The following is a 17,799-nucleotide window of genomic DNA, read 5'->3' on the forward strand; positions in this document are numbered from 1 at the left end:
TAGGGGAGTGACATCATTGTGGTTCTCCTCTGCCTCCGCACCAGGGAAAAACACCTGCAAACAAGAACTGGATGGGGGGGGGGCGGGAGCTGAGCTCAGCCTGGAAGGGTGTCCAGTCTGTGAGTGGAAATACCTAAAGTTTAAAGCTGCAGGCCAATGCTGTTGGCTTTCAAGACTCCCTGTAATCTGCCTGTGACAATATTTAGGGCTACTATTTGTAGCCAATTTCTTTAGTGAATCAAGCTTAGTTTGCATGTTTTGTTTTATTTGCTTAGTAATCTGCTTTGTTCTGTTTGCTATCCCTTTAACCACTTAAAATCTGCCTTTTATAGTTAATAAAATTTGTTTTGTTTATTATTAAACCAAGTTTGTGCAATTTCTAACTGGAGGAGGGGGCAAGAATATGTGCATATCTCTCTTCACATTGAGGAAGAGGGTGAATTTTTATGAGCTTGCGCTGAGCAGATTTTTCTATACAACACAAGACAATATACCTTTGGGTTTATCTCCCAAAAGGGGTGTGCACGTGAGTGCTGGATGAGTCCTCTCACACAGAGCTGACTTCAGTGTGTGTCTGCAGCGGGATGTGGCCCTACCTGTGTGTGTGTGTGCTGCAAGAGGCTGGAGAGCCTAATTCAGCAAAACAGGGAAAGGGAACCCTGGCTGGTGGAGCAGTAGAAGCTCAGTGAAACCCCAGTACATCAGGTGGCATCCCAGATGGGGGGGTCCAACCCATCACACAATGTACTCAACATAATATATATAATATATTATAATAATTATAATATATATTATAATAATTATAATATAATATATATGTATTGACAGATTGACAGAGCGAGACAGGTACCCAGAAATCACCTACTACAGGACAGACCCAACAAGGAAAATAACAGAACACCACTGGCCATCACGTATAGCCCCCAGCTAAAACTTCTCCAGCACATTATCAATGATCTACAACCTATCCTGGAAAATGATCCTTCACTCTCACAGACCTTGGGAGGCAGGCCAGTCCTCACTTACAGACAGCCCCCCAATCTGAAGCGAATACTCACCAGCCACTACACACCACACCACAGAAACACTAACCCAGGAACCAATCCCTATAGAAAACCTCGTTGCCTACTCTGTCCCCATATCTACTCTAGCAACACCATCAGAGGACCCAACCACATCAGCCACACTATCAGAGGCTCATTCACCTGCATGTCTACCAATATATGCCATCATGTGCCAGCAATGCCCCTCTGCCATGTACATTGGCCAAACCGGACAGTATCTATGTAAAAGAATAAATGGACACAAATTGAACATCAGGAATGGTAACATACAAAAGCCAGTAGGAGAACACTTCAATCTTCCTGGACATTCTATAACAGATTTAAAAGTAGCTATACTTGAACAAAAAACCAGACTTCAAAGAGAAACAGCAGAACTAAAATTCATTTGCAAATTTAACACCATTAATTTGGGGCTGAATAAGGACTGGGAGTGGCTGGCTCATTATAAAAGCAGCTTTGCCTCTCCTGGAATTGACACCTCCTCATGTATTATTGGGAGTGGACTACATCCACTCTGATCGAATTGGCCCTGTCAACACTGGTTCTCCACTTGTGAGGTAACTCCCTTCTCTTCGTGTGTCAGTATAATAATGCCTGCATCTGTATTTTCACTCCATGCATTTGAAGAAGTGGGGTTTTTACCCACAAAAGCTTATGCCCAAATAAATCTGTTAGTTTTTAAAGTGCTACTGGACTCCTTGTTGTTTTTCAGCATAATATAGGAAATGATTTGGCCTTGGCAGAAAGATGCACAAAGTGACCTGGGTCTTTTATTTCTCTAATTTCTATAATACTATAAAATCCATGTCTGGGAAAGTTTAACAACCCAGGATAAGTATCACAGCTTCCCATGTTCTTGCATTTTCCTCATTAAAGTTTTCAGCAAGACAGATGTTCCAACTGAAGATACTATAGCAGTTAGCAAAAGTGGGAATCAGAGCCAGGTCATTTCTAAAGCATAAAAATAGAAGAATAACTTTTTTCATCAAAAATAGAAGAATAACTTTTTTCATCTTTGCCATGTTTCACATAAAAATATATGACAGATGCACAATACTGTTCTTTAAAACTTCTTTCCTGTATGCTTTGTAACATATGGTGAAATTTCCCTTCTAATCCTACAATCTCCCTGCATCTTTGAGTTTCTGTATTGATTAGTCCAATTTGTAAAAGATTGTGTTCTGCTGGACTGAGTGAATGAGCACACCCCTTGGCAAATTTCAAATTTAATATAATCTTCCCGAATGTTTACAAAGCAAATCTAACTTCATGAAAATAGTTTAAGTCTTTGGGTTCACAAACTACCCAGATTTGTATCCTGTCCTTCTCGTACCATACCCAGCTCTTCTATAGCTCTTACAGCCTCAAGACAAACCTTTCTCTAACCTGCACTTGTGGATAGGATCATGCTATTGACAGCCTCACCCACACCCATTTGGTTATACCAAAGAACCCTTTTTAAAATCCCAGAGCCACCACTCAGATATTAATTTACCCAACCCTACTGAGTGCAGAAGTCAAAGGGAGTTGCAGGTGATAATCACTTCTGAAAATCAGGCCACTTATTTGGATTTAGGTACCTAACTTAGGCATTCAGGTTTAAAAATTTTGGCCTTAATATTGAATGTTATCAATGTGCGATGAAGTTTATAAGTACAGCAAACACTACAGTAGAAACTTTTGTTTTTTATTAGTGAATCTTAAAGCTCCAACCAAGTCAAACCACTAATACAACAACCTACAGTGCCATACAGTTTCTAATGCAATATATTCACTGCAGGTCACTGCAGACAACTGATCACTTGTCTCATCATTCTTACACCATGAAGTATTTCATGTACTCCAACCATCACACGCTTCTTTGCTGGATAGTAATACAAATGATCTGTGATCATGCAACAATCTGTCCTGGTGAATGGCTGTCACTATTTGAATCCCCAAATCCCAGTCTCAGAAAGAAAAAAAAAAAGGCATCCTAATTCCTACATTTTGTGCATTGAACAGTAGCTGCCATAGAAAAGGGTGACAATGTATTCTAATTATCTGCACTTCTTTAGTTGTTTCGGCTGAGAGGTGTATGGCTACAAATTACTAATTAATTTTGGAATACACTGGTTATATTTATCTTCCCTTAAATGTCAACATCATCTGCATTTTGGCTGCCCAGGTAAATGGAATTCTCTGCTTTTTCTCCTTATAAATGTCAACTTGTCTTCTATTAATCCAGCCTTTGTCATCTGTGATTTGGCAGCAGAGACACATAAACTACGGCTGCTGGATCTCTCCAACCTGCCCCCCAGCCTCAGCTATTCTCTGCATCTGTGAAGGTCGCTGGAAACTGTAATAATATTAGCAAAGTCAAAATTGGCAAATTTCTAAGCTGAATGCATATTAAACTGCCTGACCTTATCTCCCTTTCCTCACCAGTAAGACAAGTCTCTATTTAGTGATACCAAATGTGCCAATAGCTGTTTTTAGAGCCCATGAATTCTATGTAGATGGAAAGGGATATACATTTTGGCCCCAGTCCTGCAAACTCTCAGGTAGGCTTAACTTTAATGAATAGCCACATTGAAACACATGAGATTATTCACAGGCACAAGTGTTTACAAGGTCAGGACCTAACACTGCAATCTGATTAGTATTAGTTACACATGACAATTATTTTCTCTGTTTAGCAACTATATACATTTTAAATTGATCATACTATTTTTTTTTTGGTCTTTCCTTTAGGACTAACTCCAGCTCACTTTACTCACCCGACTTTGGTGAGACTAAACAGGGTGACTATGATTTGGCCTCCATTGATATTTGTTTAAATAACTCTCTGCCCCTCCAGCATGGAGCCTGGAATTTAAGGGTCTGTCAGACTGCAGTTGGACACTTGGGGCTGGCCCATGTCAGCTGACTCAGACTGGCAGGGCTTGCTCTACAGGGCTATAAGACTGCAGCATAGACATTCAGGCTCAGGCATCAGAACTCCTATGGTTCTGTGGGCAGGAAGAGGGAAGGACACACAGGAGTTTGCACCCAGTATGGTATACAGCATAGCTCCACATCATTTCCCTGTGCACTGTTACACCAGGAGTGGGTCAGGGCCTGAGTATATCAGGTGAGCGGACAGGCTTGGGAAAGGACCAGTGGACCTGCCATTATATGGATCCAATGGCCATTGCCCATTCCAGGGGCCATTGCCATCTCAGTGCTGTTTTGTGGTTGTTCTGTAGCTTCAGAAGGATTCCTTCCCTTTCCCCTACAGCGAACCCTGGCACACAACTCACCTGCTGTTCCCTCCACGGGTTGGCCTATATGGCTGATCACTCGGGAACACCTATTAAAATATGAGTTCCATAACCAAGTAGAATGAATACCCCAACTGAAGACAGGTAAACAATCTCAAAATCTCCTGTGCAATGACCTTTAATAGGAGAGACCAGATGGATATTGCCAGGGAATTTGGGACTTCTTTATATTTTCAGTGGAGACCACTGCTCAATCTACTACATGAAAGTGAGTTACCATTTCACAGAGTTCCAGCTAAGAATGCCCAACAAGGACAGCAGGAGCTGGAAATAGGTCTTAGATAAACTGTCCCTTGATTTTAGCTTCGTCCCTCCAGCTATGACAGCATGAATAGGTTGCCTTCTCAAAAATGGACATAGTCTCTTGCCTGCAGATAATCTGCAACAAAAGCAGCAAAGAATGTGCACATGCTTATTTGACACTTGTCCTGATCTGAACAGGAATGGAAAGAACACCATTGTAACTGATTGTTCCAGCCATATCCTGGTTGCATAAACAGCTGCTAGTAAATACATTTATCAAGGCAGCCATAATTCTTGAGACTATGCCACAATGGCTGTCTAGTGATACAATCAAAGGCTACCTGGATTAGAAGAAGCAACAGGAATTAAGGAAGAAATGAGATAGAGAAGAAAGGAGGAGAGGAGATGTGCAGAACCTCAAAGGTGAGTTGGCAACCTCTGATCTTAATGAAGGCCAGGGAAACAGGGGCGTGAAATATGAAGTATTGAATGCTAAAACATTTACCTGTTATATGGATTAGGAAGTTTGCAGGCTTTCCATTGATCTTAATGGAAAACTTACAGGTTTTTTTATAAGCAGCACACAATATATTCACCCACAGAATAGCAAATATTCATTTTACAAAGGCAGTAGCATGGAATTCCAATTTAATGATGTTCTCCAGGAACACCTGCAAACCTATATAAAATGAAGGGCTTAGCTAATCAGGCAATGCCAGGGAGCATCAGTCCTGGAGCTCAAAAAATTAGGGTCATACTGTATTGTAGCAGAGGATTTAAGGCACGATCATTTTCATTTTGAACAAAAAACAGTTATGGAAGCCTAATGGTTTTGGTGATTTCATTTTGCTTTTCTCTTTGGCAAGGTTTCTAACAGCACAGGGCCATGTAAACAGAAGAACATTTCATCTGTATTCAAACTTCTCATGCAAACTCTGTTTACAGTCAAATGAGGTAGCCTTTTGACAGTACTCTGTGCTCTAGCAACTTTTGTTCTTTTGTCATTTTCTGAAAGTTAATATTTCACTGTGATTTTCAATACTTTTGTCTTGTGTCATCTTGGATTTTTTAGTTCTGCTACTTCAGTAGTAACTTGTTCCAAATGGCAGCCATTTCATTGCAGATCTCAAAAGATACAAAAATAAAATAATTTCAAGAATGTTGACTGCATTATTAGAGAGAATTTCCAACATATACTTGCTAGACACATAATAAAATGGGGGTGGATGAATCAGTTTGAGAAAAACAGCATGAATAAAATACAGATGGATCAGAATCTTTACCCAATATTTAACCAAAGCATTCTGAAGGATCACAAAGTCAGAAAACCTAAGAAAAATGCACTGCTCGGTTTCATTTGTAAGTGGAAGTAGCAATACCAAAATCAGAGCTAAGCAGAAAATGTTGTGGTTTCCCATCCCCTCCCACCAGGAAAAATGTTGACTGGGGAGAGGGGTTGCAAAAAGAAATAAAAAATTGGAATATTTTGGCTGAAAACCAAAATTGTTTGATTCAGAAATTCTGCTATGGTGTCTCCTGGGGGTTACAGTTCAGGTGCCTCTTACTCCTCTTTTACTCTATGCAGGATTTCATGGCTGGACTATGTCTCTCCTCTTGCTGAGGTGAGGTGAGGTGAGGCTTTGCGGAAAACCCATGGTTGTGGGGAAAATTTTCATGAAAATCTGATTTTCCCATTAAAATACTGTGTTAATGGAAAATTTGCAACAAGTCCTAGCCAAAATACTGCAAAGAAGACTGGAAGCAAGAAATACCAAAAATCTTGTGACATCTTGTTCTCATGTTTTCCAGTTCAATTTTTTAGTCTTAAGAGGTTTGGATATTGAACAATAGGAAAATGCTCAGCATTGGTCTAACTTTCCTTTGATTGAAGTCAGTTTGACATCAGTAAGAAGCTAGTTTGGTCAATGTTTGAATACTTTTGGAAATCTTACTTTAAGGGGATAGAAACAAACCTTTGGAATTTATGATATCCATCCAGAATTGCTGGTCAGTTGGATTTTCCCAACACGCCATACAACAATAACAGATATATGAAACTGCCTGCAGCAAGCAGTTAGCATGCCAAATAAACTATAAATTAATTTAAAATTATGACAGAAGCCAGTTACTAAAATCAAATTCAAAGTTAAGTTTGTCATTCTGTCCTCCTTAATCCACTGCATAGAGTCAACATGTAATCTTAGGTCTTGTCTACACTACTGGATGGATCAGTGGGCAGCGATCGATCCAGCAGGGGTCGATTTATAGCATCTAGTATAGACGCGATAAATCAACCGCTGAGCGCTCTTCTGTCAACTCCGGTACTCCACCAGAATGAGAAGTGCAAGTGGAGTCGACGGGAGAGCGTCAGCTGTCGGCTTACCACAGTGAAGACACTGTGGTAAGTAGATTTAAGTCTGTCGACTTCAGCTACGCTATTCACGTAGCTGAAGTTGCGTATCTTAGCTCGACCCCACGCGATAGCGTAGACAAGACTTACACACTGTCTACACTACCGCTTAAGTTGCTGGATGTTACGTTACTCAGGGGTATGAAAAAAACGCTCCCTGAGCGGTGTAACTTACATTGACTTAACGCGGTGTCTACTTTCCTGCAAACATAGCTTCTGCCTCTCATTGAGGTGGATTAATTATGTTGACAGGCGAGCGTGATCCCGTCGACATTGCACTTTTTCACCAGATGTGCTAAATCAATGTCACTGCATCGATCACGGAGGCACCAATTTAGTGCGGTAGTGAAAACAAGCCCTTAGTCTGCATTCCTTGGATGCCCAAAGCTCCCTCTAACTTCCCTTTGAAGTTGATAGGATTTTAAATTTCATGTGCTACATAAAGCATTTGAAATTATCCACCATTTTGTAACAGACACCCCCTTGCAAAATGGAGCAGGTTTAATGTCATGGCGAAACTGAACTATTCTCATTTCTCTTGGTTTGTGTGGGGGTTTTGTTTTGTTTTGCATTTTCCATGAGGAAGTGTAATGTGTGTGTGTGTTAATGCCCTTTATTTTTGTTAATAAGCTTTTTCAAATGAAGAAGAGAAAAAATCACCAGAGGAGTATGTTGAGATGATACAGTGAATTGTAGCTCTGGGTCCTATATAAATACAATTTAGAAAATGTTTAAAACTGGGAGTATTTGCCTAAGAGTAGTGCATATGTGGCAGTACAATTAAGTCAGCTGGAATAAGATAGGCCTCTCCCCTTCCATACCTAATAATTTTCTATTTATATATTGCACGGGATTTTCAAAAGTGCCTGCCTGTCTGAGCAGCACAAGTACCATTGCCCTGAAAAATGGTATTTTTAAACACATTAAATCCTCAAAAGCAATTACATGGGATTTAGGGAGCACAGAGGATTCATTGGAATACAGGAAACTTTCATATTTACATCATTGGGTTACATTCCACTCAGATTGATAGTGCCTGAAATTTGTTATCTGGTGCCTGATGACAGCTTATGTGAAATGAGTTGGGGGACTGAGGCAGGTGTCAGCATCAAAAGGATCAATCAGAATTGTCAAAAAGTGGTGGCCTAAATGTAAATCTCCTCAGCAAGAAGTCTAGAGATTCAATGAACATAAAGACTACTCAACATTTGCACTTCTAATATAGTCCAGTGAATAGGACATTTGATTAGGAGTCAGGAGATCCTGCAGAATGTTTTGATTCCATCAAATCAGCATTTTCTTTTAGACCAGCTACAGTTATTTGTCTCTATGCTCACATTATTAACAAGGATTCCAATTAATATCAAGTGTGGTGACATTTTTGTAATGTGGACATTTGTCAAATAGAATTAAGACCTGCCCTTTATACCAAAATAACACCAATGTTTCATTTGAATTAATAAAGTTTTTTGGTGTCCATTATTGTAAAAAAAAAACCCAACCCTAATGTTCTATATACCAAGGTGGAAGAGAACGGATACAAATAAAGACAATGTTATGCACTTTCGATCTGTGTCATACTCTCTCTAGAACTTTGATCGTTTAATGTTCTAAGGAGATCGTCAAAAGTTCCTATTCGGGGTGGGGGGAGATAAATAAATAAAACAAATCACTGTGCCTAATAATTTTCCTCATCAGTCTTGTCTCTGACTGAGATGACATTTTGAGTATGACATTCATGCATTTGCCCTTGTTATCAGACTCTCTGTTATAATACACTTGGATATGAATCTGTTCTGTTGTGACTCACAAAGCCATTAAAATACCATGACAATTACCCTTGTTATTATAACACCTTTAAAAATATTCCAAAGTAACCCAAGGATACTGTTATAAAGAACTATACTGGCCATTATCTTTCATATTTGTGTTCCCATATTGTAGGCACAATGTTGAAATATCTTCAACTTTTTCGGCTAAAAAGACATAACTTTCCATTTTATACTATGTGGCACCTTAGAGACTAACAAATTTATTTGAGCATAAGCTTTCGTGAGCTACAGCTCACTTCACGAAAGCTTATGCTCAAAGAAATTTGTTAGTCTCTAAGGTGCCACAAGTACTCCTTTTCTTTTTGTGGATACAGACTAACACGTCTGCTACTCTGAAACCTGTCATTTTATAGTATGTGACTGAATATTACTTAATTTTGCCAAGTCAGACTCTTAGAAATAATTTCAAAACCAAAAAACATAATTTCAAAGACCAATTACGGTTGACTGAGTGGCTGAGTTGGCTGAGTGACCACAATGTATTTATCTAGCACGTAATTCACAAAATCCAGTCATCTAGGACTAGATTGTGCAATCTTTATTCATGTCCCATTTACTCTTGTCCCACACACAAATAGTGTCATTGAAGCAAATGGGTTTACTTACGTGATGCATTAGAACTCCACAGTAAGGTCTTTACCCCATCCAAACGCTCTGGCTAGTAACAATGTAATACTACTTACATAATGTTTGTTCATCTGTAGATCACAAAACATTTTATCATTAACATTAGTCCAGTTTGACTGTTACCCTGTATAAGTAAAGGGTAGAGATAGTGAGGGAAAAGGTAAATAAATTTTGAAAAAAATTAAAATGTTTTTATTTCCTGTGAAATTTTTCATGAAAATTTTTGTTCTGTGATCAAAATTTTCTGAACAATTTTTTAAATCATTTTGAAGGGGAAAAAACCCATTTGCTCTCTACTTATTTTTCCTTTTTTTCCACAGGAAAATGAGAAACAAAGAGTTTAAAAGTGAGAAAGTGAAAGGAATTAACCCACTTTCATGTCCTTTCCCCTTTCATCAGTGGAAAAACCTAAATGGAGAAACTTTTGGTTTCTTTTCCATTTTCTCTTACTTTTTCATATTTTACCATTGGAAATGGGAGAAAAAAACTACAAGTGGGATTTTTTCCACACATACACAAAGTTTCAACAAAAACTGAAATTTTCTTGCAAAATGGTGTTCTGTCAACCAGCCATTTTTCATTAAAAAAAAAACAACAACAGTTGGCCAGCTCTAGTACAGAGATTTGGAGCAAGTTATAGGCGAGGCACCAGGGTCTAGTGGACAACGTACTGCCTGACTCAAAGCCTGATTCTGCCATCCTTACTCAACTTTACTCAGTGGGATTACTTGAGGAGTAAGGTACTACTCAGTGTGAAAATGGTGGCAGAAAACCTGCTCTCATGGATTAGGACTCTGTTCCCTGCTCTTCCACAAGCAAAGTAACTAACTTTGGTAAGTCACATACACTCTGTGCCTTGATTACCCCATTCTGAAAAGGGAATCATAGTTTTGGTCACCTAGTGATGGTGGCTCTACCTTACACTGAGTGCTAATAGCTCCCAAGGACTGTTCTGGCATCAGAGGATCCTGGCATGCCAGGATTCACTAGCCACTTTCCAAATCCCAGTGGCCAAAGCAGGGGTGGTGGAGGAGCTGCTACAGCAGTTCTATGCCACATGAGGATTCCCTAAATCAGAGGGAAACCTGCAGTGGCCAGAGCTATGCAGCTGCTCCAACAGAACAGCACAAAGCAGACCCCATATGCCAGTCAGAGCCCACATCATCTAGTTCCTTGAGAACTCCTATTAGCTGTACAATGATTTTAGCCGCACAAAGAACTTAAAGACAGTACTGGTTCTACCTCCTAGGTAGTATGGGCAGCTAGTTAGGTATTTGAGGGGCTAAAATCCAAAGGTCCTTGCTTCATAGCCTAGTTTATGAAAACTTTAAGGAGGGCCTATTGAAAATTGAGAAATCTTCTGAGTGAGATGTTGTTTCTCTTAATCTTTGTGTTATTCTTGACCTCTCTTCTGAAGCTTTGCCAAAAGGTACCATGAAATTAGTGTTGGTCCTGCCTCAAAGTATGGACATATGACACATCCAGTAATACTGAAATTAGTTAGTATAGCTTGAGTTTATGCTAAGCACTGTGTACACAATAACTGAGTTACTTTTAGGGTAGATTTAAAACCAAACGATATATGGGGCACACATTAATTCACTGACTGATTATTTACAAACTGAGTCGCCTACTTTACATATTTTGCAAAATGAAAGCTAAAGATTTATGTGAATGCGGCTGGTGTGTTTGGGAGGATTTGTGAGAGTTCAGTTTCACATGAAAGTCTAACTGAGTCTTGGAAAACATTTGGCTTGCTGGGGACAAGGAGTTTTCTGGGGGTAAGTAAACACTGAATGGGCTCAAGCACAACCAGTCTCATTTAAAATTTATTACAAGTATTTTCAGAAATTCCCCATCTCAGATAGACAGCTGGCTGCTAATCTAAAAATGGTATGGCCAGCCCCAGAGCATTGTCATGTATTGGGGAGGGCTGGAAATCTGAACTGTTTAAAATTAAAATGGTCTGATTTTACTCAAAAACCATGTCCCATTTACCAGAGGCGCTGACTTTCTCATTTCCCCCGGGGTGCTCAACCCCTGCTCCACTCCGCCACAGGCCCCACCCCCACTCCACGCCTTCCCCAAGGCCCCACCCCTGCCCCGCCTCTTCCCACCCCTGCTCCGCCCCATCCCACCTCTTCCTGTCCCTGCTTCCCCCCTGCCCCACCTCTTCCAGTCCCAGTCCACCTCCTGCCTCAAGCATGCTCCACCCTCACTCCACCTGTTCCTGCCCCCGCTCTTCCTCTCCCCCATAGCTCCTCCTGCATACTGCTGAACAGCTGCTCACCAGCGGGAAGGAGATGCTAGCGGGGCACAAGAGAAGCTGATCAGTGGGGCTGCCGGTGAGTCCTGAGCACCCACTATTTTTTTTCCATGGGTGCCCCAGTCTCTGAGCACTGACTGAGTCGGCACCTATGCCATTTACAGCCCTGTCATAAATAACTCATTGCAATATGAATTCTAAATATACTGCATTAAAGTAAATATCATGGAATATCACAGAGTTGGGTTTTGAATGGGGTGTGTGTGTGTGTACAGATATGCTTACATATATATTTAACAATTTGGGATTGTAAACAATTTGAAAAAAAATATTTACAAAAGTTACAACAGCTCATTAGTTCACCTTTAAATGTACATAATTTTCTTTTGTATCTAGGGGTCATATTTTAGTTCAAGCCCAATCATAATCAATCAGCATAAGAGCCAGACAAGGATAGCCTGACAGCTGGGTTTTAGAAAAAAGCTCTTCTTCATGTGTGTTTTAAAATCTTCACTGTTAATCTTGCCATGAAATCTCAGTTAAATGATTGTGGAATACTACATCAACGTTATCCAGTGATCAGCAATGTGACTTATTTTCTGTCAGGCACAACTCTGTCATTTTTATCTGATGGCCATCACAGCTTCGAACAAAAACAGCTTCTTTTTTCATCTTAGCTCTCGTGCAACTTTGGATTCCTGGCATCCTCTTCTTGTTTGATGAGTTTTAGAAGAGTCCAATTGCTATTTTGTCCCCAGAGCAAAGTGAAAACTGGCTTAACCTGATAACGACACAATTTAGCTGCCCTATAAACTGTCATTTTAACTCCATGATATGTGGCTCCAGCCTCAAAATTCAAGCAATGGAAATGACATCATTATCAGACAACACTAGATGATGAAAAATGGCCTACATTAAGGAACAATCTGAACCCGAGAAAACTTCAGCTATCAGTCATTACCATTATAATGTACTTGTCTCTATCTGCAAATTCGGCCCTATGATGAGGTTGAACTTGCAGGGAAAAGAAATACAGTTTCCAAAGAATGTCTTTATAATTAAGCAATAAGACCACTCCAGGAGCGCTGCATTTCTAGGGGGATCACTGCATGCCTCAGGCACAAAGAGAAGTATAAGGCTTGAAGGCTAAGGGATTTCAGCCATGCAAGAAATGCAATAATCCTCAATGAATGTGCTCCCTGGGGTGCTCTTAAAATATGAATCTTTTGTACTTAGTCGTTTTTAAAATGAAATCAATCATTTTATGCATGTTTCCCAATATATGCCTTCTTCTATGAGCAATAGGTTGCAGCTATACTGTTCAATACAACTTTATTCTAACATCTTTCCTACAAACTGTGTCCCTAGAGTTTAAAATAAAAAGTGACAGCAGCAAAAAGAGAAATGAAGAGGTACAAGGGGGTGGGGGGGAGAGATACATTTCCATATGAGATTTGAGAGCAGATGGAGACCTGATAAAAACAGAGAGCTACAGAAAGGCTGTTCCAGATGGCAGGGGCAGCAGAGAAGGATCTTCCATCAGCAGTGGGGAGATTATGTGACAGTACAGAGAGGAAGCCAGTTGTCCTGACACGCACCAGGAGCAAGTCCAAGGAGGGTTTTAAAAATGGGGAAGATAAGTTTGAACTGAATTCTGAAATGAATGGGGAGTCAGTGAATGCTGGAGATGTGGCTGCAATTCTTGGGGGAGTGGCGTGATTCGGGGAGTGCTTTGGTCATGCTTGGGGCAATGTGGTCAAGAGCAGCAGTGTTTTGAGATACAAATACTTGTCTTAAAATACTTGTATACAATTTGTGCTGTGCACTTCCTGTTTTCAACTGGGACAGGAAAAGAAAGTATGAAGGTATTGCAAGAAAGCTTGTTCTCACAGTGCAGTCAGGTTGGCTGAAACCAGAAAACAATGGAAATCTTATAAGAAAGTCTGTTCTTATGAGATATTTGGAATAAACAACTGGGGAACTCCAAATAATTCTTTGAAATCAACTGATTGCTAATTATAGTCATACAGAGTGGCACAAAGGAAACAGGCAGCTTGTAGAAGAGCAGTGAGCAATCAGAATTCATTTGCATGTGCCATCCACCAATCCTGATACATGGAGCCTGATTCTGCTGCCACTAAGATACTGAAAAACTCCCATTGATTTTGGTGTGAGCTGGTTCAGCTCCTTAAAGCTGTCGCATTCTCTCATGTTCAGTCTCTTACACAAAGAATACTCCATCATAAACAATATCATGTTTTGTCAACTCTTTCCTCCCATGCCCCCTTCCTAAACCTTTGGAAACTAAACAATGCACTGAATCTTACATGTTCACTTTATTCCAGTGTCAGAATGCCTGGTGTTACAGGGCAGGTGGGAAATAAAGATCATCATCCATTATTCTATGATCTGTTGGGAAGGGATTAAGGTGAACATTGGCTATTATGCTTGCAAACCATAAACTATATGAGATTGGTGCAAGGATCACTGGACATGCAAAATGTTTACAACGAAACCCATCAGATCTGAAATTGGCCAACGTTTTTTGAACCAAAAGTGTTTTTCATCAAAATGTGCCCTTTTATTATAAATAAAAACAAAAAACACTTCATCCAAATATGTTGATTTTTTTTCAGAGTTGTTTGGCTAGTGGAAACATTTTCATGAAACCTTTGTTCAAAATTTTTATCTGAATTAGCAAAACATTATCAAAGCCATTATTGAAATTGTTATCAAAGTGGGTTTTTATAACCAAAAACATGTGGTTTCCAGTCAGCAAAAAATGTCAATAACCCTTTCAATAAAGGTTTCAGTGTCATTTCTGATAAAGCTTTCAATGTTAAAAGTGACAAAATTTTAATTTCAAATCCTACAAAATGGAAAGCACTTTGATATTTCAAAATTGGTCTTTTTCAAATATTATGAACAGATGTACTTTGGAGCTTTATTATAAAAATAAATCTCAGGTGGAGCCAAGTATGAGGTGGACAACACATTAACACTTCCATGATAGCTCCATTTCCAGCAGTACCAATTCTTGCAAGTTTTGTGATGTTTTGTGTTTTTCTTAAAGCTCCAGCTCCTGGAGTCAAGTGATTAAGGAGATAAAGAATCTCAGCTTTCATTTTTTAATGATGTAAGTTTCATCCCCTCATGTTTGGTGGGGGGGGAAGAAGCTTGAAAAATGTGACCTATAAATGCTCAAAAAGTGAAAATGAAACAAAAAGAACCCCAAATGTATTATTTTTAAAATCTCACTATTTTTAAGCCAATCTCACGAATTTTTGCGGGGGAAGCCTGACTCGTGATTTTTGAATGCTTGGGCTCAGCAATACTTCATTTCTTCTGCAGAATTCAAACTTTTTTTTTAAGGAAAAATGAGTTTCCAGTTCTTCTTGTCACAAAGATCTCCATCCAAATGTGAACTGATACAGTGCTGCCATTCTAAGGCTTCAGGCAGCCAGCCCAAATTATAGGTGTAAGAAAGGTAGGAACAACCCCCTTTCCTCAAAATGGGTTACTAACTGTGAAACTTAAGGGTCATTACTTTAAATATTATTATTGATACCTATTTCACTACTAACCATTTAGAAGAAACTTCCAGCATGTTTGGCATTGTGGGCAGGTCTTGGGACAGGAGCTCTTGACTCCTAGTCAAAAGGTTCCTGAACTGTAGAAACTTGTCGCTGCAGTTTCCACGATATGCATCTGAAGAAGTGAGCTGTAGCTCACGAAAGCTTATGCTCTAATAAATTGGTTAGTCTCTAAGGTGCCACAAGTCCTCCTTTTCTTTTTGTAGAAACTTAGGGGTTTGTGTCAAACCACACAAAATTCAGGGTTTTGCATGATTTTGATGAACTCAGTTTTGTGGGTGTTTTAATTTGAAACTGTGGGTTCATTCATGAGGTGCAAATCTATCTGAAGCAAAACAAAGAAAAATCCTTATAAACTTCCACTTAGCTTTCCATCTTTAAATGTGAGTGCAGGATCAGGAACATCCCTTCTTGTCTGTCTGTAAAGCACTTCAGAGAGACAAGGTGGGTGGGGTAATATGTTTTATTGGACCAGCTTCTGTTGGCGAAAGAGACAAAGAGCTCTTCTTCAGGATCTGTGCAATAGATGATAGCCAGAGGTGGATGCTACCATACTCACTGCGGTACTAAAGGATCTGTGGCACTCTCACATCTCTGTCAAGTATGCATGTAACAAACATATGACTAGCAGTATCAGGCAAAGTCTGAGGTGCCCAGTAAAAACAATTAATATAAGCCTGGCCCCTATACAAAACCATGCCACTCTGGAGGTGGAAACTGATGAGGTGAGAGATTATTACTTCCAGGAATCAGTGTTCTTTGATTACTTGCTGTAATTAAGATGACTGTGACTTAACTATTTTAACTATTTTAACTTAACTATTTATATTTTGAAGATAACCTAAATAGAAACCAGAAGAACGACATGTGAAGTCAGTTGTGCTCAGAGATCAGACTCGCACTGCCTTGGGTGACATGATGTAACTGAGCAGCAGGAAATGTCATGTTATCCTTTGCCTAAGAAAAGAGAAAACCACACTATGAGTTGTTGAGCAACTATGTGCAGTTAAGACAGCTCACTGGCCGTTGGATATTGCTAACTCCAATGGATACTTATTGCAGGAAACTGATATTGTTGAGTTTGTTTCTTTTTCTTAATCTATGGGTTTATCTATGTTAACGGTTTCAGTGGGGCGGGGAACGTAAAAGAATAGTGACCTGAACCCAACCCCAGTGGTGAAAGTTTTTCCCAGTGGTATCTGTGAGCTTTGGATCAATCCTTAGCATAGTAGATATTGGCTGAACATCAATAGGTCAGTATCAATAATGAGGTGCTAGGCTCACTGAAAAACAAGATAGGCCAGAATTGCTACAAAGGAGCCAGAATGACTCAGTCCAGACATTTCTGTGAGAAAGGCAGCAGCAAGGAGAGGGCATATCCGTGTGCCCACACACTCAGAAAGGATGTGGATGTGGGAGTTCTGCTGTGAAACTTGCTTCAGTAGGAATGAGACTGGGATGCTGCTAGCAAGGATGATTGGTACCGACTTCTCTAGGAGCTGGTATGGAGGACTGGGATTCCTATAGGTGTCACCAAGGAGGAGCAAGTGAAGGAGACTAGGCTAGTCATACATGGCAGCATTTATGAGCTAGAGAATTTAATGCAGAAGACAGGGATTTCTATGAACCTGAATATCAATTATAAGAAAACTGAGATAATAGCAGTGATCAGGAAAGGGGTCATGGGTGGGAGGGAGGGTGCAGAGCTCCTTAGCCGTATGGATTAAAATGATCGGAGTAATTGCTTTCTATATTCATAGCATGCTCTGACATTTCCCATTAGAAACCTAACTCTAGGAAACCTTTTTAAGGGCAATGATCTTAAAAGATAATGCTTCCTGGAAGGAAGGACAGATGCTGGTTGACAGTGACATTGATAAGTTTCATCATTTGCTTCTGCTGGAGAACTTTTAAGCATGTTCTTGCCCAGAAGGAGCCTCCTATCAGCCTGTGGGGAGCGCATCTAGAATGCAAATTCTGAGAACAAGTGATCCATAGATTTCCTCTTACAATTTTAGCTATAATTGTCTCTCAGTTTGATGCTGAACGGCATATGAAATTATGCCAAGGCTAGTCCTGCTGCTTCATCAGCACAGCTGAATGGAATCAAGGCTTGGGATCTACTCACTTCTGCTTCTGTTTACAGCCTTTAACGCCATTAGGCTGAGGTGCTCCTCAAGCCTGCTCATTGACTCTACCCCTAAATCCTGAGAAGGGATCTAAACCAGGGTTCCCTCAGTGCATCTCATGCTAGTGGGCTCTGGGTACAGATAGATGCTTACCATGGAGGAAGGATCCAGCCCCTGCCATTGCTACCAGGCAGGAGTGGAGAAGGGTTCCATTTCCCCCTGCCACTTCAGGCTGTCTGGGGGGACTCCAAGGCTCCCCTTACCCACCCTTTCTCTCTCCTTTCTTTTTCCCCCCACTCTCTCTCTTTCTTCACAACAACCAGATCTTGTGGG

Source organism: Lepidochelys kempii, chromosome 5 (assembly GCF_965140285.1).
Source record: "Lepidochelys kempii isolate rLepKem1 chromosome 5, rLepKem1.hap1, whole genome shotgun sequence".
NCBI classification, from domain to species: Eukaryota; Metazoa; Chordata; order Testudines; family Cheloniidae; genus Lepidochelys; species Lepidochelys kempii.